The sequence below is a fragment of the Chelonia mydas genome, chromosome 2 (genome assembly GCF_015237465.2).
Source record: "Chelonia mydas isolate rCheMyd1 chromosome 2, rCheMyd1.pri.v2, whole genome shotgun sequence".
Lineage (NCBI taxonomy): Eukaryota > Metazoa > Chordata > Testudines > Cheloniidae > Chelonia > Chelonia mydas.
In genome coordinates, this window is record NC_057850.1 from 180,337,764 (window position 1) to 180,361,501 (window position 23,738).

The 23,738-nt window shown below is 48.5% G+C and overlaps 2 long non-coding RNA genes across 4 annotated transcripts in view; one reads left to right on the top strand and one right to left on the bottom strand.

The window, feature by feature from the left end:
- The first annotated feature begins 349 nt into the window (after positions 1-349).
- Positions 350-23,738, top strand: part of LOC102946590 — a 66,443-nt gene continuing 43,054 nt past the window's right edge. For all 3 annotated transcript variants that reach the window (XR_006288892.1, XR_006288890.1, XR_006288891.1), the window contains exon 1: positions 350-1,935. This is a non-coding gene — a long non-coding RNA (uncharacterized LOC102946590). The remainder of the gene's footprint in view (positions 1,936-23,738) is intronic.
- LOC119565374 lies at positions 5,603-8,364 on the bottom strand. Its single transcript, XR_005223965.2, has 2 exons — positions 6,904-8,364; positions 5,603-6,199 (listed from the first exon to the last, which is right to left on the bottom strand). It is a non-coding gene; the product is annotated as an uncharacterized LOC119565374 (long non-coding RNA).

Here is a 23,738-nt window from a genome sequence, read left to right on the forward strand (position 1 = left end):
CGCCCCGGCTCTCGCCTCGCCATGCTGGGGCTCTGCGGTTCCTGGGCATGTGAGCTGCCGCCGGGGCCCTGAGCCTGCTCCAGGAGGGGCAGTGGCGGCTCACACTCCCGGGAGCCGCAGAGCCCGAGCGCGGTGAGGGGGGAACTTGGGGGTGTACGCAGGCCGCCGCCTGCAGGCATCCGCTGAAGGACCCCCCGAGGGGGGGTCGCCGGGCCACGCACATGCGCCTCCTGGATCCCCCCTCACCATGCTCAGGCTCTGCGGCAACAGGGAGTGTGAGCCGCCACTGCCCCGCCCAGAGCAGGCTCAGGGCCCCGGCGGCAGCTCACATGCCCGGGAGCTGCAGAGCCCGAGCGTGGCGAGGGCGGAGCCGGGGAGTGCACGGAGGCCACCACCTGCATGTATCTGCTGCAGCCTGCAGGAGCCGCAGGGGCTGAGGGGGGGGAGTGGAAAGCACCGGGCCGAAGCCGGGGCAGGGGTCGCAGCTGCTCCCCATTAGCGGTGCCGTGGCCTTTGCAGGGCTGCTGCCCCCCCTGTGCCGCTGCGGCTCCTCCATGGCTGGGGCTCGCCACCCCCGCAAGCGGACGCTCTGGCTCTCTGTTGCCTCCGGAAGGCGGCTTCTCCCTGCCGAGCCAGGGCACCACTTTTTGGCGCCCCCAACCACTTGGTGCTCTAGGCGACCGCCTAATTCGCCTAATGGTTGCAGCGGCCCTGGCAATGTTGCATGGCAAGGCTTGTGGCTTTCCTTTCTCCCAGCCTCCTGCTCCCAGCGGCAGAGCTGAAGCGGCGGGCAGGGAGCGCGAGGGCAGACAGGCCTTGGGGCGCCTGCCGCCGCTTCGGCCAGCTGGCCTCCCACACCTGCTGCCAAGGGGGCAAGAGCACCGGCTGGTAAGAAAAACAAAGACGCCACGGGGCCGGGCGCCCAAAGCCCTCGCCCTGGGCTGCGGCGGGCGAGGCGGCTACAGCCTGGGAGACCTTTGCGGAAGCAAGCGAGGACAAGGTGGCAAAAGCCTCTGCCAAAGGGAGACCTGCAGCACCCAGGCCCATCCCTGTTTAGCTTCTGAGAACAAACAAGGTCAGGTGTGTTCAGGGTATTATAACTCTAGATGCTAGTGTTAGCTGCTTTGCCTGCCTTTAAGCGAGCCCACAGATGCTCCCTGCCTGCTCCATACTGCTGATTCCCGCGCCCCCCCCCAGACCCACAACGCGCTCACGCACGCACCACCAGCCTCACACCCCAGCCTCGCCACACCAAGGCTCACGCCCCGCAACACCATCCGCAGCCCCCGACCCCTGGTCCGCACGCACCGCACCTAAGCCTTCTCCCCACCCCCCCTCACAAATACACCGCCCCCCCCCCCGGCTACTCCCTCACCACGCACTCTCTCCTGAGACGGGACCCTCACAAGGCCACCACACCCACCCCCGACACAAAACCCCACACACCACCACCCCCAGACGCAACGCACTGCCCAGGACGGGGCTGCCCCCTGCACACCTGCTGCTGTGCCTCACCTGTACGCACCCCCCAGGCCACTGTGGAAGTGACCTAAGCCCCAAAAAGGGGATAAGACTCAGTATTAAAAGCCCAAGAAAGGGGCTGGAACTTAAACATGACATCAGAGAACCACTGAGGACAAAGAACCTCCAGGGAGAAAGCCCTGGGGACAGTGCTTAAAACAGAGCAGTGAGAGACTTAAAGCTAGCCCAGAAGTGGCTGAGAACTAAGCCCAGAAACACAACTGCAGACACCAACCAGGGCATGGTGGTAGTCCTTGTTGACCTTTGTTCCCTTGGAAGGGGTTCATCCATTTTAGACTGCCCATGACTCAGCCAGAGGCTGAGCCACTGAAGACTTATCTGACAAGTGCAACAGCTGGCATGCGAGCAGAGAGTGCAGGTTTGCACCCAGCTGACAGGAGGCGCTCAAAAGAGGTGAGTGAATCACTGGCTTGGGGAGGCTAGCCCCCAGCCCGGCCCACCCCTTCTGCCTGAGGCCCCTCCCCTTTCCCCATCCCCCTGAATCCCAGAGGTTCCCCTCCCCATGGCCACCAGCTCTCCCCCGCAGCCCCAGGTCACTCCAGTGCCTCCAGCCCCAGAGCACCTTACGGGCAGTGCATACGCCCCCCCACCCCAAACCTGAGAGCACCGGGTTGGTAGGCAGCTCACTGGAACACCCAGCAGGTGGCCCTCCTTCCCCCTAGGCCTGGAGTGCTGGGCGGCCCCGGCTGCCCCAAGTCCGAGCCACCCTAGTCATAGCCCCAGCCCCAGCCCCAGCAGGCTTTCCGGAAGAAGAGCAGTCTGCCTGGGCTGGGGCCAACTAGCAGCAGGAGGGGACTTCAGGGTGGAGCATGGACGGGGCCACGCAGGGCTGTTTGGAGAGGCAGAGCCATGTAATGCCTTACAGCGAGAGTCCAAAGGTCAATTTCGCTGGCAGTTGCAGTTCTGGGAGGTGTCACCCACTGGTGGGGTGGGGAGGAGGTAGGGGAACCCCGGGCTCACCCTACTCCACCAGCTTCCAACCCAGGGCCCTTTGAAACAGTGGCCCCTTGCTCAGGACCTGATAACCCTAAGTGCGTTGCCTGGGTCACTTCCTAGCTTTGTTCCAGTCATTCAAACATCGTCACGGGTTGGACTTGGGGTCCCTCCTCTGTTCCATCTCTGGAGTCTCTTCTGCTGGCCACAGTGAGTTGTCACCCTTGGCTCCCATGTGTTTCCAGTGGCTCGGCTATGAGGTTTAGTCCCGGTGGAGTGGAGCTTTGATGTGTTTCCTGACAGAAGGCTGCCGCACCTGACTACTCTAGTCCTCGGTCATCCCAAACTTAGGCAATATCTGCATTACAAAATTATGTCAACCCAAGTTACGTTGCCATTCAGCTGCCACAGTTATTACATCACTTGTACATGTCCACACTACACTTCTTGTGTTGGTGGTGCATGTCCTCACCAGGAGTGCTTGTGTCAATGTAGAGTGCAGTGCACCATGAGTAGCTATCCCACCTGTGCAGCTTGCTCCCATCCAGAGCAGGGTGTTTTGGGAAGTTTTTGCAAGGCCTCATGGGGCTGAAACAAGTAGCGCAGGGATGACTGGGAGCATGGGTTTAACTTCCCATAATACAGTGTTCTCCATCCCATAATATGCCCCACATAATACTTCTCACTTCTTTTCAAAATCCCACACACCCACATGTCTCTCCTCACTGTTTGTTGTCTCCAAAAGAAGCATGGAGCCTGCACAGCTCTGCACTATTGTCATAAGTGTTGCGAGCATGGGCCCCCTGATCCTGCAATATTTACAGACCTGCAAGAGGAGCCGCGGGAAACATGTCGATTCCTTAGAGGCTAGATTGCGGTTGGACATAGAAAGAAACAATTCAGGGTTGTTGGCGGTATTCACAAGCAGCTTCAGATGGTACAGTGCCGGTTCTGGGCCTGGGAAACAAGCACTGACTAGTGGGATCGCATTGTCACACAGGTGTGGGATGATGAGCAGTGGCTGCAGAACTTTTGGATGTGTAAGGCCACATTCCCGGACCTGTGTGTTGAAATCGCCCCACCCCTTCCAGTGCAGCGACACCAAAACGAGATCTGCCCTGACAAGTGCTACTGATCAGTCGAGAATCAATTTGGATTTGGAAAATTCACCACGTGGGCTGTTGTGATGCAAGTGTTTAGGACCATTAATTGCATCCTGATATGCAGGACACAGTGGATGGTTTTGCAGCAACGTGGGGTTCCCAAACTGCAGTGGGGCGATAGATGGCATGCACATCCCCATTTTGGGGCAGAGTACATCAACAAAAAGGGCTACTTTTTCATGGGAGTGCCAGATTAGCAGCCAGATACCATGTTCTATGATAATGCAAGTGCTGGTGGATCATCAGGGATGCTTTACTGATGTCAGTATGGGCTGGTACGGGAAGATGCATGATGCGTGCAACTTTGAGAACACAGGACTGTTCAGAAAGCCACAAGCAAGGGCTTTCTTTACTGACTGTGAGGTCTGAGGTCTTTTTCTTTAGTAAACAGCCACAGCCACATTAGGGCAGCAGCAGCCATGAGCTAAGAAGCAGAAAGTCACATCTTCACATTCCATCTAAATTACATTGAAACAATGGAATATCAGACTGTTAAGAAGGTGATCCTGTCCTAATTGTGTACGCCATCCCCAGATAAAGAAACAGAGCTTAAGATCTTTAAAGAAAACTTTGTCTGATAGCATTCTGCCTGGCAAGAAACCTCTTATCAACAGTTGTGATTGTCAAATCTATATTTTTATTGTTTTGCCGTTATGGTTCCCCACTTCTCTACTGTTTATCTGTATGGTCTCTGTCTGATTCTTTGAGTTTTCTGTCTGTTGCATAACTAATTTTACAAGATTTAAATCAACCAAGGTGGTGGGGTCTGATTGGTTAAAGAATTGTTTTGTGATGGGCTAGGATTGGTGAAAAATACTGTTTTGTAGCACTTTAGTTTAAAATGATTGGTTAAGGTACAGCTAAGCAGGACTCAAGTTTGACTAAATAACCTGGGGTCTGAAAGGAAGTTCTTTGAAACCAAATTCCAGGACACAAGATCAAAGCTACCAGACCTCAACACCCTGCCAACCTTATTGTGCAGAAGTTGGAGGAACCACAGATGACCTGATCCTGACTGGCCACCAGGAAAAGTTTGTCTGCCTTATTGGGAGTGGGGAGCATTGTATACTTAGCGTGTGTATTCTGTTTCGATGACTGTTAATAGGTAGAGGTTAAGGATATTACGGTGTGAGGCTCTTTCACTGGTAAAAGGCCCCACAAACCCACAGAAGATTATGACCTGAGCCCAAGGAACTGGGTAAGGGTCGGTACTTAAATTAACCAGGTTACACCCTGAGCCCTAGGAACTGGGTATGGTTGTCCCTGAGCCCTAGGAATTGGGAAAGGGTGGGGGTGCCCAAATTAACTGTGTTACACACCTTGAGCCCACAGAAGGGTAAAGGTGGGGTGCCCCCGAGTGTGCGGGTAACAGACTGGCAGATTACCATTGGTGATGTTGAAATGCCAATAGCGATCCTGGGAGACCCAGCTTGCAGGGCTCATGAAGCCGTACACAGGCCACCTCGACAGCACCAAGGAGCGCTTCAACTAGACGCTGAGGAGGTACAAAACGACAGTTGAATGTGCCTTCGGTTGTTTGAAGGCTTGCTGTGCTGTCCACTCATGAGACTGGACCTCATTGAAAAAAATATCCAAATGGTTAGCTGTCTGCTATGTCCTGCATAATATCTGTGAAGCAAAGGGGGAAAGTTTCTGCTGAGGTGGAGAGCAGAGGTGGAGCAGCTGCTTGCTGATTTTGAGCTGCCAGTTACCAGGACTGTAAGAAGAACTCAGCACGGAGCTATATGGCATAGGGGGGTTTTGAAAGACCATTTTAATAGTGAGCAAGCGTAGTGTGTGTTGATGTAGTGTGCTCTGCCTATCTTTGCTCGTTTGCAGCCCTGTATGAACCCAGTGGTGAATGCTGTGTATGTAGTAATATAACATTGCCAATGCACCTATTAATATTGCTTGTGACTGATGTTAGCACCAGCTACCATACCTTGTGAACTAATAAAAATGAATTATGTTTCCAAAAACAGACTTTTATGCCATAGTAATGCAAATAGAAAAACATTTATAACTTAAGAGACAAGAACTTATGAAGGGGAACGAACAGTCATTTCCATTTCAGATACACATACACCAACCATATTTTTCACGGTTCTGTGTGTGTGAGGCTGTGAATGTCTTTAACGTCCCCAGGGGTGGAGTGGTAGGAGTAGTGCAGTGGCCCCTGATGCCGTGCTGACTGTGGAGGGGGTGTATGTAGGGAGGTCCCGATATGCAGTTCTCTATGGGCTGCAGAGGGAGGCAAGCATGGGATTGTTGAATCTGCAGGTCCACCAGTGTCTGCAGCATGTCTGTTTGCTACCTGAGAAGTGCAAGCATCTCCTGCTGCGCTTCCCTCTTCCTTTCCTGTGCCTTTCTCTGCTCCACTCTATCCCTGGTCATGCTGTCTGCGAGGGTGATCCTCCAAGCCCCGTGCTTGTTACCTGAAGCAGCAGAGCCTTGCAGGCTCTCTTGGAACACGTCATCCCAAATCCTCTTCCTCCTCCTTATCTGGCTCCGCCATTCCACTGGTGTGGATGGAGAGACCCTCAAGGCCACATCTACAACTCCTGAAGATACAATACAGAGATACCATTGTCAATGTAGTCATAAGATAAATCGAAACTTAGGATACTGAACTCACTCCCCTTGATCCATGCATGGTGTAAGCACTACAGTCTCACCTCTCCTTGGGATTTATACAGCACCTGTCATGGTGAGTGTGGCTCTGGACATTGCGGGGCTTGGGGATATGGGGGGGGGGATAGCTCATGGGCATGAGTACATGTGTACAGGGCAATTGAACTGAATACAGGCACCATTTTTCACAGATGGTGGCGATTTTAGCTATCTTACTCCTGACGGTAATGGAGACTGAAAGGGAACAGCTCCTGCAGGTGTCAGGATGCTGCTCAGGACCATATGCTACTAGCCTGTGTATGCTGCAATGGTTCCCGCTGAAGTAATCAATGAGTGGCTTGGGAAAGTGTCCTAGTGCGGCGGAAGAAATGAGGCTGCCCTCCCCAGGAACCTTCGGCACAGAATTGCAGGCTACCTCCAGGAAACTTACATCTACGGAGGATTCATGGAAACATCCTGGTGCACATAAACAGAGTGTTCCTCTGCCTAACTCTAGAGGGGGATGAGAAGCAGATAGCAACCTTTATTGGTTATTTCAGTGTCTCTTCTCGCATAAGTAAAATAGTGTAAATCAACAGATGTGTCCTGCTACCTAGGGGGTTCCATCCCTGTAATTTCAAACCAAACTGCATACTTGCCAGAGGTTGCTTCTCCTGCATCAGGATCACTGCTACTGGACTGTAGTGACTGGCTGGACTGCGTTGGAGTCAAAACATGTCCTGGCTCGCTGAGCTGGAGTCAAGACATGTCCTGGTCACCTGTCCCCCATACTCCTCCTCTTCCTCGTCCACCAACTCCTCCTTGCTGTTCATGGCAGGGGGCCGCCGACGCAGGCTCCTCTGAAGTATCCTTGGGGTTCTTGGGGGTAGGGTCTTGTCTCAGGATGACATGCAGCTCTTTGTAAAAGTGGCAGGTCCACACCAGAGCAATTGTTAGCCTCCCTTACCTTCTGGTATGCCTGCTACGGCTTCTTGGCTTTCACATGGCGCTGCTGCAAGTCCCTTTTATAGCCCTTCTCCTCTGTGCCCCCAGCGGTCTGCTCATAAATATCAACATTTCTGTGGCTCGATTGGAGCTTTGCCTGTACAGCCTATTCTCCCCACAGACCTTGCATCATGTTTTGGGATTGGCTTGGTTACTTTGCAGGAATCAATTCCTGTATAACATGCTCTGTCCATGCACTGTCCATGGTCAACTTTACCTCATTTTTACACTCCCAACCTCTCTTGTCTGTTATCTTGTTCTTAGTAAACGGTTCCCTGGGTGCTCCCCCTCTTATCTTAGCTAGCACAGACAGTCTGTCTTTTAGCTCACTGGCCTGTTTACTAATCCTAGCACAAACATTCTGTTTTCAGGCTGCTGATCTCGCTACCTCCCTAATCCTGTCTTCCAAGAAACAAGGCCTCCCTGTGTTTAATACTCGTGCCAACCCAGGCCTACAATGGGCAAAAGAAAGCATTTTGAAGAGTTTACAGACACAGTGCAGTCTCCTTTGGTGACGGCATAGACCCACAATTCAGTCTGTACTTTAGGAGTGCTCTTGGATTCCTTGCTGACATCCATGTCCCACACAGTGGCATCCAGGAGTAATGCTTTTTACCATTTCCGGTTGGTGAGGAGATTCCCTCTTATCCTGGGGAAATATGACCTGGCCTTGGCTATGCATGCCTTTGTCACCTCACCTTAGACTACAGCAATGCAATATTCCTGGGAATGAAACCATCAGCACATCTCCTCAACAGCACTGTCTATAGTGTGCATATCACATCTGGCCTCTTTTCTCTACACTATCTTCTCATACGGTATTGAGTCAAGTTCAACGTCTTGGTCCTTACCTTCAAGGTGCTCAGTGGCTGACGCCCAGCTTATCTAGAAGATCACCTAAAGCTCTGGGTTAAGGACCATGCTTGACAACTTCTCTCCTTAGTCACAGTGGCACTTCCTACCATAAGAGTAAAGCTCATCTCTGAGGAGACAGAGCTGTTGGGGTTTGTGTGGAATGAACCTCATTATCATTCCAAGTGCCAGGTACATGTCTTCGACCTGTTTTCTCTAATACAAACACAGAGCAGCGTGCACATATTTTAAACAAACAGCCCCCACCCCCCAACAGCAAAAACACTACACTGCACACAATTCTACCACTGCGAGAATGATCCGCATGAGACAGATGTTAGTCATATCACTTCATGCACCACTGGAAGGTGCTCAAGTACTACACTGAAGATGGTATAAGACTCTCTCTAAAACGGAATAGAAAGTAGAAATCTTGGCATTTCTGTAGCATTGTTTGCCTAAAGGTCTCAAAGCACTTCACAGACATTAATTAAGCAAGCCCCAAAACACTTCTATGAAGTGGGTAAGTATTGCTAGACCCATTTAATGACAGGCATGTTGAGACAGCAGTTAAGTGACACACGGTGTCAGAAACAGAACCTAGAAGTGCCTACTCCCTTTCAGCACTCTGTCCACTAAAACAGTGTGAGTCTTCAGTGGTGTCCAAATGGAGTGGTGGGGGCGGGGGCGGGGGGGAGGGGAAGAGTCTGCTCTGATCATTGGGGCAAATTTGGGCAACACAAACTTTAACAATAGTTTTGGAATGTGCATATAGCCCTGCCCATGCCCAGCTTACAATGAGGTTACTGAGCATGGAGCTCAGTGGTGGCATTAGCGGTAACATGCTGGTGAGAGGGTGTGGTAAGCTGCAGCACTGGTTGTGTCTGTGGTAAAAAGTAGGCATTTAAAATGTGCAAAACACCACCATGTTATCACGAGTAACTGGATGTTGGCCCCTGCTCAGAGCAAGTCTTCCAAGGTGAGAAACTCGAGCCCTCATGTGATGCCCAAAAGCTCTGATTCGCTGCCTTGTAAAGGCCTGAAAACATTAAGTAAGGTGGGGTGAGTTATGGCCCCTGCTTTAGGGAGCAGCCAGCTTCGTGTTTGTCTGGCTTTGGGTTCTTGTGCTGAGGTTCTGGATTTTAAGAAATCTAGTGTTATGGCCTTCCAGCAAGAGTGTTCTTTGGTTTTATCTCCCTTCTCTGTTTGCACGCTGTGAACATAATCCCAAATTTATTATGTTTACAATCTCATGATTTTAAAGCCAATATCATGGTTTTGGGGCCTGAAACATGATTTTTGAATGCTTGGGATTGGCAATGCTGAAAACACACATTTCTCTCTGCGTGCCCTGGTCCCAATTATTCAACGCTGCTGCTTCTCACCCCAGTTACAAGTACAGTAGAATGAAGAAGTGCTCTTACTGCCCCAGCGCTGTAGACAGACTAGCTGGGAAAATGTTATATAAATAAGAGTCTAGCAACCTTTGAAACAGGAACACATATGGGTGATTAAAGAAGAAAATCCATGTAGTTGCAATAGTATTTCCCTTTTTTTAAAAAATTGCTTAATTGCCTGTCTTCCTTTCCCCAAATACAAAACAACTAATATACATCAAAGTTGTGGTGGGAAGAGGAAGGGTGTGTATTTATAGTTTACTTGCTAGAGCTGGTTGGAAAATGTTTTTTCCCACCCCCTGGAAAATTTCAGTTTCTCAGTGAAAAACTGACAAACTAGATCAACACTGGTGCTGCAAGGGAGTTGCAGTTTGGGTGTGTTGTGCTCCCATAGTCATCTGTAGGCCAGGCTCCCTGACTGGACTACGTATCCCACAGTGACGGATTTAGAGTTAGTGGGGCCCTGTGCTCAGCTTCATTTTTGGGAGCCCCTGACGGGACCCAGCCAAGAAAAAGAACATTCTCTCTTCTCTCCCCCGCCTCTGTTTTTCATTCTTTTTTTCTTCACCCTCCTCCTATATTATAAGTAATAGGAAGTAAATGAAAATAAATTGTTTTTGTAGTCTAACTTTTTTTTCACAGACCACTTGAAAAGTGCTGAGGGTCTCGGCGGACCACTTAATGATCTTTCCAAATATTGTTTGTACTGTTAGCTAACTATTCTAAAGTGCTTTGGATAAGAGCGCTTTATTAAAAAAAACCCCAAAACAACCTTTCCTCGGTCCACCTGAATGGAAATCTCGGATCACAGTTTGAGAACTTCTGGTCTAGATGAAAGCTTGTATTTGCATTAAACTAACATGAAAAATGCATACAAATAAAAAGTATAGGATGATGCATGAATGGAAAAATAAAAGTTAACTTCCTCTGAAGAAACTTATTCAATTTGAAAAAAAATATTTATTCAGATAGCTTGTTTTCTACACTTTTTCTTTACAAAATCATCAATTAAGTCATCATAAGTAATATTTCGTAAAGAGGCACTTTCAGTTGTCAATATTGCTGAACTTGTCAAATGTTCCTGACTCATCATATTTCGCACATAGTTTTTAACTCATTTCAGTACAGAACAAGAATGTTCACCAGAAGCATTTTTGACAGGTATTGTTAAAAATATTTTCAGAAAGGTTTCTACGTTTGGAAAGGTTGCCTGCAAACTGTCACGTACAAGTCTATACCAATCAACTGGTGATCTTGAAGCACAGACCTCATCATTTTCGATAAAATGAATGAAATGTTTCATTTCATCTTCAAAAAGATTTATGTCTATGTCCTCTGGGTAGAATTCACTTAATTTCTTACTATAGTGGCTTTTAGCATTTTTGTCCATACTTCTGTCAAAAAACACACAAAATAAATCAACAGTTTCCTTTAGAGATTCACCTCAACTCTGCAATTGAACTATTATTGTGTCACAAATAACATCGACTGTCTCAACGATGATCTTCTCTTTCCCTTTTAAATTGATTTCACTGTCTCTAGTTTCATCGAAAAATAACTTCCTGGTTTTTTTACACTTCTCATCAGATATATCAGAGGAACCTATATTTTCTGTTAATGTCAGTACCTCTGCTTCCACCGAGCTGTAGTCATTTCGAACTACCATGACAATTCTTGTAAGTGAGGCTAACAATTGTGCAGCATTCAATAAATTTGTATCAACCTTTTTCAGCGATTTGCTGATGGCATCAATTCTTTGAAGTAAACGGTTCCACAAAAGAGTAAAAACAGCAATATCATACTTTTCAAACTTTTCTGCTAAGTATTTTGCTTCAGTTTTCACATGTGGTTTTTCAGAATGTGATGTGGCGATGTCTAATAAGGTTTTCTTTATAACGTCATAGCTCATATTTAAAGCCAAAACAGCATCTTCACGAGCAGACTACTTGGTGTCACAAATTCTTTTGACTGTCAAATGTTTTCCATTTGCCTGCTCCAAGCATGATTGTAGCATACTCCACTGATGTGTGGAAACTGTAAAAAAGGCGTACATGTTTTGAACAAAGTCAAAAAAATGTGTAGCTCCCTCACAAGATTCGGCTGCAGTGTTGCAGATTAAACTTAAGGAATGGCTGGAACATGGTATGAATAAAGTGGAGGGATTTGCATTGTTCAATCTTGCCTGTAGGCCTGAATATTTTCCTGCCATATTTGCGGCATTATCAAAGCTCTGCCCATGGCAATTTTTGATGTCCAAACCTAAATTTGCAATGATTTCCAAAACAGTTGTCTCTAGACTTTCAGAAGTGTGGGATTTTAGCGGACAAAACAAAGAAATCACTCTACCACTTCTCCATTGCTGGTCACATATCTTAAAATTAATGTTAATTGGTCTACATGACTCACATCTGCTGTTAAATTGACTTTTATGGAATAGTACTTGGCATCCTTTACTTCATCAGTGAATTGGTTTCTGAGCTGTTCTGCAGTTATAGTGATGAATTCATTGTAGGTTTGGTGCATTAAAAGAGTTGGTCTTCCCTGATACTGAGAATTTTTCAAATGTTCATTGAGAAAATGGTCAAATTCACTAAGATATTCAAGGCAGGTTAAAATATTACCTTTTCGATTTGACAATGATGAATCATCATGTTCTCTTAGAGATAGTCCCAAAGAAGACAGCAGTTTGACTGTGGCAACAACACGTCTCAACACTTTCCTCTAATAAGAACACTCCACCCCCCTCACCGATGGAGCAGGCTGTCCAAGTGCCCAGCCATGGGGACCCCTGTCATTGGGGCCCCCTACCAGGGCATGGTATGTTTCATGGTAAATCCGCCCCTGGTATCCCATGATGTACCACAGTTCCCCCACTTGGTAAGGGGAGTCAATGCATCATGGCAGTTGTATGGCCGTAATACATCCTGGAAGATGTAGTCAGATTAGGGAGCCTGGCCCATAGAGGTCAATGGTGTTATGCTTATAAGAAGCATACGGGATCTTTTTCAGGGGAAAAGGCTATATGCTATATACCGTCAGGCTGTAATCAATTGTTGTTTGATGAGTGCTTGTTTTCTTAAATTGTCCTTCTCATTGTTTATCACAGCTATCTTGTCTCTATTGGTAGGTGCCTGTCTCATCTTTAGAGTCGTCAATCTGCCTTCCTCTGACATTTCAATAGGGGCGTGTTGCAGCTTCCTGGCGCCCTTGCGTCTGTCTCTGGCTCCTACCTCGTACATCTGGCTCAGCAATGGCCTTCACACTTATCTCTTTACACACATTCCTTATTCACACACAAAACAGAATTAAACTGAGCCGGTAACACAGAATCAGTTCTTCCAGATACTTTACACTTTTGAATGAACTTACACATGGCATTAATCTGAGCTTTGGAAGTTTCATGATTAGCAACATGTCTTGCAATATTTCTCCAGTTAGAGTGCCCGTTGACAAATGTTTATTTTCCTTTACTATGGTCAGGGAATAATTTGCAAACATAACAGTAGACTGCCTTGGTGGTTTCCGAAAAAATCAACCAATTTCTCATTTCTGTCTTCCCATTTTTCTTCATCCTCAGAAAATGGGACTCATGAAGACCTCTAAATTGCTTTCGTCCTCTAACCTCATACTCTTTTCTCAAATTTTCCATATTACCTAAGTTTTTCGGTTTATTTACTAAGAAAAATTCTATCATATCCAATGAAACAGATTTTGGCCATAATGCAATGTCTTCAGGGTAGGTTTCTTCTCTTACTTTGACAAAATTACCAATATTTTGTAGTTCCATTGACACTTCAGAGTCCTCTTGTTCAACTTTTGCAGTCATTGTGGTATCCCCACAGCTCAGCAAGTGATCAAGTAATTCCCTCGCCCATACATTTTGATGAATGTCCACTAGTCAATTCTTCAAGCTTTTTAAAATAAGATGACAAACTGTCTTTTTGCTTAGCTTTGTCTTCTTGCCTCACCTTCATTTTCTTGCGCTTTTGACTGCCAGACTCACAGTGTTGCTTCATTATTGCTAAAAAACTGACCTTGATTTTAGGCAGATTAAGAATGTCTGAAAGAGCAGAGGTGTAGCCATAGGTGGACCTTGGGTCAGCCGTGGACCACTCAATTAGGTTTAACACCAGTGGCACTGGAACGTTTTTAATAGTGGAGTGCTGAAAGCCAGCCCCTGTCCCTCCCAGGCACGGGTCCAGACCAAGGCAGAGGTCGCAGGGCGGCAGCCAGGACGATAGGCACAGGAACTAGGGGTGCGGGCAGGACAGAATTGCCAGGCCCTTGGGCAAGGTGTCGGGGGTTCGCTCTGGGCCCCCAGAAGGGGTAGGGCCTCAGATGGAAGGGGCGGGGCTGGGGGCCCAGCACATGAGCAGAGCCACCATGGAGCTGGAGAAGAAGACAGGAGAGGAGAAACCAAGAACTCCATGGTCACCAAGGACAGCTTTGGGTGCCCTGGTGGCCCCACGCGGGCTGGCCCAGAGAAGCAGGCAGAGACCCGTGTGGGCTGAACACCCACCTGAAGGTGGGGGGGGGCACAGTTCCATCGGCGGCCACCTGAGCGTCCTGCTGCCTCTGTGTGCTCATCTCTGTTCGCCTCCCCCGGCTGGTCCCCCCTGCCCGTGGGCTCTGTGCCAGTTCTGGTGGCCAGCCCCATTTCCGTCCCCCCGCATGTGCGGCACCCAGCAGCCACTCACCAGGCAGGAGAGCAGGAAGGGAGGCTCACCTGCAGCCTCAGGAGAGCAGGTGGGAGGTACAGGTGGCGGTGAGCAGGACGAACGCGGGCCGGAGGACTCAGGAGGAGCAGGGGAAAGGCACGCAGCTGGTGGCCAGAGAGAAGAGGCAATTTCCCCTTCAAAGCACCGCTTCTCTCCAGCCAGCTGCATGGCCGCTCTGTGCTCCTCCTGCATCCTCTGGCCCGCGTTCATGCTGCTTGCCACCACCCATACCTCCCGCCTGCTCCCCTGAGGCTGCAGGTGAGCCTTGCTCCCTGCTCTCCTGTCCCCCACAGATTCTGCCCCCGTAGTCCACCCCCCTCACCCATGGAGCAGGCTGTCCAAGTGCCCAGCCATGGGGACCCCTGTCACTGGGGGCCCCGTACCAGGGCATGGTATGTTTCATGGTAAATCCGCCCCTGGTATCCCATGATGTACCACAGTTTCCCCCACTTGGTAAGGGGAGTCAGTGCATCATGGCAGTTGTATGGCCGTAATACATCCTGGAAGATGTAGTCAGATTAGGGAGCCTGGCCCATAGAGGTCAATGGTGTTATGCTTATAAGAAGCATACGGGATCTTTTTCAGGGGAAAAGGCTATACGCTGCGTTTATTGAAGATACAACAATTAGTATATGCATTCAATCTCCAAGTGCTTCAATCACACCACACACACACACACACACACACACACACGCTGTCCCATCAGTCAGTGTTATTGTTACCAGTCCAGAGTCCAGATCAATCTAGTGGCCAGCTAGATGATCACAGGTAGGTAGGAGCTGGGTTCCGTTGGTCGCAGCACGATGCTCCAGGGAAGTCTTGGCAGGACAAACCCAAAATTTCATGGCAAGGCACCCTATTTATATAGTGATTTTTCCTTCATTGGGACTAATGAGTTTTGCACCGTCATGCTGTAATCAATCGTTGTTTGATGAATGCTTGTTTTCTTAAATTGTCCTTCTCATTGTTTATCACAGCTATCTTGTCTCTACTGGTAGGTGCCTGTCTCATCTTTAGAGTCGTCAATCTGCCTTCCTCTGACATTTCAATAGGGGCGTGTTGCAGCCTCCTGGCGCCCTTGCGTCTGTCTCCGGCTCCTACCTCGTACATCTGGCTCAGCGATGGCCTTCACACTTATCTCTTTACACACATTCCTTATTCACACACAAAACAGAATTAATTTACACGGAATATTTTGAACAGGAACATCAAATTGCAATGCACAAGAAAACAATCATGGCATTCTTTTACTTATTTTAAAATGCTAAACCTACAACAAAATAGTGACCTTAAAACGTCTGTTACTGCCTTGAAATCAGCCTAGACACAGATTCCAGCTGATGCATCTTTACCAAATGGCCCATTAGGCCATTCCTTTCTGCTATTCAAAAAGGGTGGCTGGCAGGATATGGTCAAATCATACATCAATACATTTAATACATGCTACATTATTACATTATTACATGATTATTCTTTATCCTTCATGCTGAATTATACAAAATACAACCATAAAATCCTACTACTACATGAGGCAGCATGAGGCACTGTGGCAGCATTTCAGTATCAAAATATTTTGGGGGTTGACTGTAATGTGTTTTTGGATGAAAAGTGAAAATGTTTTGGTTCTCAGGCATTCAGTGTTTTTGATGAAAGATCAAAAATTTCCATGGAAAGCACACACTTTCCATGGAAAAATTTCTTTATTTGAAAACATATTTTCCCTCAAACAGGGTCAATGGAAACCTTTCAACTACCCCCATTACTCTGCTTCGTACTGGCACTTAGCTTTCATAGATCAGAAAGAGTATGTGTGGAATCGCTCCCATTGTTGTGGAAAGTAGTGGGGATGCGGCTGCAGAAACTCAGGGCTGTCTTCCATTTTGGAATATACAGTGCTAGCTGCAGCTTACCGTGGGCTCTGATTGCCCGACTGTGTAAAGTGTAAATAAAAATAATGCAGTTGTCAAATACAAGCTCATTGTGCCTTAATAAGAATCACAGAAGGTCTAGGGAAGGGTTTAATAGCCATGAAATAGCTGGCCCAGTTAATACTAGATTTGATATTATACATTCACATGGAAGGAGAGTTACATATTCAGGCCAGGATTCTGAGTTGCACCTCCAAGAAATGCAGCCTGGTCCATGCGGTTCCAGGGAGGAGGTGAGCAGGTAAAAGGGGCTTTAAGCCATCATTTGAAATCTTCTGTTCTTACCTTACCACAGGCTGATGTGGCCCCTGGTGTAAGGTAAAGTGCAACCAGGAGCTGCCATCTCCCTCCTCCTGCCCCCCCACCCCATGGGGTGTATATTACAGGGACTCCCCTCCTGTTCCCAGCCCTGCTCCCAGCAAGTGCCCTGTGGCCCTTAACATATCCGACCAGCTCCAGCATGAGGACACTTGGGATAGCCCGATGCAGTGCCTGCACGTGGGGCGTTCTCCCCCTGCTGGCTGTAGAGCTTTTATAGCCCTTGTTGTAGGGCAACAGTGGGTGCCAAAATCTGCCCTTAATCTATGGCAGGCAATAAGTACTTTATCTGATCCTGGCAGAGTGCTTCATCCGTTCACACTCCACATTGCAGTATGTAGTGGGTTGGATACTGGCTAGGCCTGGTCCTGTGGGGTGAGTGTTGATCCTGGCTAGTCCTCAGGGTTGAGAGAATCTGTGCTAGTGAGTCACGTTGCCTTAAATTTGCTGTGTGAGTGTCACAGTTGGTAGGTTTTAAGCTTTAAGTAACTGAATTATCACCCACCATTTTAGCATCCTGATGATTCTGAAAGAGAGCTAACTTCTTTGCGTGAGGGTTGCTTGTTATTGAGAGCATGATTCAAAGCTCACTGAAGTCAATGGAAAGATTTCAAATGAATTCAGAAGACTTTGGAGAAGGCTCTAAATACATAAAGAACATATTGGAGATGGGAGCACGGAATACAGAATGAGCAGAAATGCAAGTAAGCGTGCAATGTAAACAAACTCCTTTGGTTATTGGTTATCTTTATAGTGGAGATGTGTTAGAAAAGTGGTGATAACAGCAGCACTTTTACTGCTAGAGCCATGAACATTGTGCAAGCAAAGCAAATGTGGTTATTTTGGGGGAAGTGGGGGGTTCGCCACTTCTCCTGGTATGAGACATTTCTGAGATTTCAACCAAGCGTCACTGTAGTAAAAATGAGTGTCTGTAAATGGAACCAGCATTTTCAATCTAGCAGAACACTTGACCTCTTGTAGCACCTTCCCTCCAAGGCTCTCCAAGTACGGTACACAAAATTTGGTGAAATTAGCTTCATAAAATCCCTGGGCGATTCCTGTTTCACAGAGAGGTAAATGAAGACATAGAAGGGTGGTAGTATCATTCGTCCCTGATAAGTGTAACTAAGGGCATGTCTACACAGCCCCACAGCTCAGACTACAGGAGTGTGTGAATAGCAATGCACACCAAAGTGCTGCACTATAACTCCCTCATGTGAACATTGCAGGTGTGAATTAAAAGGTTCCTAGTTCACGTTAATATAATCAGAAGAGGACTATATTAATGCGAACGAGGAACCTTTTAGTTCATGCCTGGAGCAGCCATGAGAGGGAGTTACAGTGCAGCACTTCGGTGTGCACTGCTGTTCACACACTGCTGTAGTCTGAGCCCTGGTCTACACTAGGACTTTAGGTCGAATTTAGCAGCGTTAAATCGATGTAAACCTGCACCCGTCTACACGATGAAGCCCTTTTTTTCGACTTAAAGGGCTCTTAAAATCGATTTCCTTACTCCACCCCTGACAAGTGGATTAGCGCTTAAATCGGCCTTGCCGGGTCGAATTTGGGGTACTGTGGACACAATTCGATGGTATTGGCCTCCGGGAGCTATCCCAGAGTGCTCCATTGTGATCGCTCTGGACAGCACTCTCAACTCAGATGCACTGGCCAGGTAGACAGGAAAAGAACTGCGAACTTTTGAATCTCATTTCCTGTTTGGCCAGCATGGCAAGCTGCAGGTGACCATGCAGAGCTCATCAGCAGAGGTGACCATGCAGAGCTCATCAGCAGAGGTGACCATGATGGAGTCCCAGAATCGCAAAAGAGCTCCAGCATGGACTGAACGGGAGGTACGGGATCTGATCGCTGTATGGGGAGAGGAATCCGTGCTATCAGGACTCCGTTCCAGTTTTCGAAATGCCAAAACCTTTCTCAAAATCTCCCAGGGCATGAAGGACAGAGGCCATAACAGGGACCGAAGCAATGCCGCATGAAACTTAAGGAGCTGAGGCAAGCCTACCAGAAAACCAGAGAGGCGAACAGCCGCTCTGGGTCAGAGCCCCAAACATGCCACTTCTATGATGAGCTGCATGCCATTTTAGGGGGTTCAGCCATCACTACCCCAGCCGTGTTGTTTGACTCCTTCAATGGAGATGGAGGCAACACGGAAGCAGGTTTTGGGGACGAAGAAGATGATGATGATGAGGAGGTTGTAGATAGCTCACAGCAAGCAAGCGGAGAAACCGGTTTTCCCGACAGCCAGGAACTGTTTCTCACCCTGGACCTGGAGCCAGCACCCCCCAAACCCACCCAAGGCTGCCTCCTGGACCCGGCAGGCGGAGAAGGGACTTCCGGTGAGTGTACCTTTTAAAATACTATACATGGTTTAAAAGCAAGCATGTGAAAGGATTAATTTGCCCTGGCATTTGCAGCTCTCCTGGATGTACTCCCAAAGCCTTTGCAAAAGGTTTCTGGGGAGGGCAACCTTATTGCGTCCTCCATGGTAGGACACTTTACCACTCCTGGCCAGTAACACGTACTCGGGAATCATTGTACAACAAAGCATTGCAGTGTATGTTTGCTGGCGTTCAAACAACATCCGTTCTTTATCTCTCTGTGTTATCCTCAGGAGAGTGAGATATCATTCATGGTCACCTGGTTGAAATAGGGTGCTTTTCTTCAGGGGACACTCAGAGGTGCCCGTTCCTGCTGGGCTGTTTGCCTGTGGCTGAACAGAAATGTTCCCCGCTGTTAGCCACGGCGAGGGGGGAGGGTTGAGGGGTTAGCCACGCGGTGGGGGGAGGCAAAATGCGACCTTGTAATGAAAGCACATGTGCTATGTATGTAATGTTAACAGCAAGGTTTACCCTGAAAGAGTGTAGCCACTGTTTTATAAAATGTGTCTTTTTAAATACCGCTGTCCCTTTTTATTTCTCCACCAGCTGCATGTGTTTTAATGATCACAGGATCTTCTCCTTCCCAGAGGCTAGTGAAGATTAGAAAGAAAAAAAAACGCACTCGTGATGAAATGTTCTCTGAGCTCATGCTGTCCTCCCACACTGACAGAGCACAGACGAATGCTTGGAGGCAAATAATGTCAGAGTGCAGGAAAGCACAAAATGACCGGGAGGAGAGGTGGCGGGCTGAAGAGAGTAAGTGGCGGGCTGAAGAGAGTAAGTGGCGGGCTGAAGACAGGGCTGAAGCTCAAATGTGGCGGCAGCATGATGAGAGGAGGCAGGATTCAATGCTGAGGCTGCTGGAGGATCAAACCAATATGCTCCAGTGTATGGTTGAGCTGCAGCAAAGGCAGCTGGAGCACAGACTGCCACTACAGCCCCTGTGTAACCAACCGCCCTCCTCCCCAAGTTGCATAGCCTCCACACCCAGACGCCCAAGAACGCGGTGGGGGGGCCTCCAGCCAACCAGCCACTCCACCACAGAGGATTGCCCAAAAAACAGAAGGCTGGCATTCAATAAATTTTAAAGTTGTAAACTTTTAAAGTGCTGTGTGGCATTTTCCTTCCCTCCTCCACCATCCCTCCTGGGCTACCTTGGTAGTCATCCCCCTATTTGTGTGATGAATGAATAAAGAATGCATGAATGTGAAGCAACAATGACTTTATTGCCTCTGCAAGCGGTGATCGAAGGGAGGAGGGGAGGGTGGTTAGCTCACAGGGAAGTAGAGTGAACCAAGGGGCGGGGGGTTACATCAAGGAGAAACAATCAGAACTTTCACACTGTAGCCTGTCCAGTCATGAAACTGGTTTTCAAAGCTTCTCTGATGCGTACCGCGCCCTCCTGTGCTCTTCTAACCGCCCTGGTGTCTGGCTGCACGTAAGCAGCAGCCAGGCGATTTGCCTCAACCTCCCACCCTGCCATAAACGTCTCCCCCTTACTCTCACAGATATTGTGGAGCGCACAGCAAGCAGTAATAACAGTGGGAATATTGGTTTCGCTGAGGTCTAAGTGAGTCAGTAAACTGCGCCAGCGCGCCTTTAAACGTCCAAATGCACATTCTACCACCATTCTGCACTTGCTCAGCCTGTAGTTGATCAGCTCCTGACTACTGTCCAGGCTGCCTGTGTACGGCTTCATGAGCCATGGCATTAAGGGGTAGGCTGGGTCCCCAAGGATAACTATAGGCATTTCAACATCCCCAACAGTTATTTTCTGGTCTGGGAATAATGTCCCTTCCTGCAGCTTTTGAAACAGACCAGAGTTCCTGAAGATGCGAGCGTCATGTACCTTTCCCGGCGATCCCACATTGATTTTGGTGAAACGTCCCTTGTGCTCCACCAGAGCTTGCAGCACTATTGAAAAGTACCCCTTGCGGTTTATGTACTCGCCGGCTTGGTGCTCCGATGCCAAGATAGGGATATGGGTTCCATCTATGGCCCCACCACAGTTAGGGAATTCCATTGCAGCAAAGCCATCCACTATGACCTGCACATTTCCCAGGGTCACCACCCTTGATATCAGCAGATCTTTGATTGCATGGGCTACTTGCATCACAGCAGCCCCCACAGTAGATTTGCCCACTCCAAATTGATTCCCAACTGACCGGTAGCTGTCTGGCGTCGCAAGCTTCCACAGGGCTATCACCACACGCTTCTCAACTGTGAGGGCTGCTCTCATCTTGGTATTCATGCGCTTCAGGGCAGGGGAAAGCAAGTCACAAAGTTCCATGAAAGTGCCCTTACGCATGCGAAAGTTTCGCAGCCACTGGGAATCATCCCAGACCTGCAACACTATGCGGTCCCACCAGTCTGTGCTTGTTTCCCGAGCCCAGAATCGGCGTTCCACCGCATGAACCTGCCCCATTAGCACCATGATGCATGCATTGGCAGGGCCCATGCCTTGAGAGAAATCTGTGTCCATATCCTGATCACTCATGTGACCGCGCTGACGTCGCCTCCTCGCCCGGTATCGCTCTGCCAGGTTCTGGTGCTGCATATACTGCTGGATAATGCGTGTGGTGTTTAATGTGTTCCTAATTGCTGAAGTGAGCTGAGCGGCCTCCATGCTTGCCTTGGTATGGCGTCCGCACAGAAAAAAGGCGCGGAACGATTGTCTGCCGTTGCTCTGATGGAGGGAGGGGCGACTGATGACATGGCTTACAGGGCTGGCTTACAGGGAATTAAAATCTACAAAGGGGGTTGCTTTACATCAATGAGTATTTCAGGCAGGACTTCACGGAGGGTTCCAATAAGAAATGGTGCACCTAAGTAATTGCTCTTATTGGAACAAGCAGGTTGGTCTGGCCTCTGATTGATACATGGCTAGATTTACCTCACTGCACCTTCTCTGTGAGTGACTGCAGTGTGACCCAGAGGAATGAGTCCCCTAGATGGTTGAGGGGGGGAAGCAAATGAGTACAAAACAAATCTGGTCTATTTCTTGTTTTGATCCACTCCATCTATCTTTTACATCTTTGTCTGGCAGCAGACGGTGCAGAAGGACTGCATGCCATCCACATCTCATGGCTGCTCGGCAGAAGATGGTGCAGTAGGACTGCTAGCAATCCATATTACCTGCCTGCTCACCATAAGATGGTTCAATAGGACTGACTGCAGGACTAAAGAGAATGACCTGGTCAAATCACTCCAAATTTAGTCTCTGCGCCCATGTCTGCCCACGCGCTCCTGATCGACCTCACAGAGGCGACCAGGAGCACCTCGGACATGACGATGACGGCTACCAGTCCTACTGTACCGTCTGCTGCCACAAGGCAATGGGTTGATGCTGCTGTGTAGCAATGCAGTACCGCGTCTGCCAGCACCCAGGAGACATACGGTGACAGTGAGCTGAGCGGGCTCCATGCTTGCCGTGGTATGGCGTCTGCACAGGTAACTCAAGAAAAAAGGCGCAAAACGATTGTCTGCCCTTGCTTTCACGGAGGGACGGAGGGAAGGAACGGGGGCCTGAGGATATGTACCCAGAACCACCCGTGACAATGTTTTAGCCCCATCAGGCATTGGGATCTCAACCCAGAATTCCAATGGGCAGCGGAGACTGCGGGAACTGTGGGATAGCTACCCACAGTGCAATGCTCCGGAAGTCGACGCTTGCCTCGGTACTGTGGAAGCGCTCCGCCGAGTTAATGTTCTTAATGCACTTAGAGCATTTTCTGTGGGGACACACACACTCAAATATATAAAAACGATTTCTAAAAAAACGACTTCTATAAATTCGACCTAACTTCGTAGTGTAGACATACCCTGAGGGCCTGAGCCTATATCCATTGACATTTAATGGGAAGACTCCTATTGATTCAATAGGCACAGAATCAGGCTCTGTGTGTCGGGTGTACACGCAAAATGGAAGTGATTGCATTATCAAGTGTGTCTTCTTTGCTCATGTCCAACCACATTTCATGCGTGTGCACAGAGCTTTCCTAACATTTATTTTTAACCTCTTTACTTTGGTGTAATTGTCTTTGTCTGGGAGAGACTTCTCATTTTACCCCTGGTTGTTTCCTCTTTTTTCCTGCACATTCATCATGTTTTAAAAAGGAACTATTTGCTTTGGGGGAAAAGGCAGAGATCTCTTATCTGACTTGTTTAAACATTTAGGCCAAAATTTTCAAAGTAATCGAAGATATCTGGACACCCAATTCCCATTAGAATGAATGGAGAATGGGTGTCCACATGCCTGTAGTCCAGTGGTCTCCAAACTGGGGTGCGCGCACCCCAGGGGGTGCGCGAGATGATCCAGGGGGTGCACAGCAGCAGGAGTGCCGCCAGATGGCATTCCACCTTTTTTTTTCTTCAGCGGCAGCTCTGCACGTCCACAGATAGTGTTCCCCGCCGGTGGCCCGCCTGCGGCAGGTCTTCCATTCTTCTTCCATCAGCAGCACGTCTGCGGCAGGTCTTCCGGTCTTCATCCTGGGAGGGGCGCGAGCCAAAAAGTTTGGAGACCACTGCTCTAGTCAATGTCTAAAACATCAGCTGTAATATTTTGATTAAATCTAGTGCATTTAATTAGAAATTTTTATTTCATTATTCATCTGTGCTGGTTACACAATTGCAAAAATGGGATATTAGTAAAATTACACGTAAAGAAGAAAATATTCCAGGTGGTTCTGCGGCTTTAAAGTATCATGTTTATAAGTGGGTCCAGATCCTAACTTCCTTGCAGTTCAGCGGTGATGAGCTCCAGAATTTTGGGTCCCAGTTCTCCAACTGACTCTGCATAGGCAGATCTCTGAGCCCTCCCACAGCCCCATGAAAGCCAATGAATGCAGCTAGTTGAAAAATGGGAACTTTTTTTGTG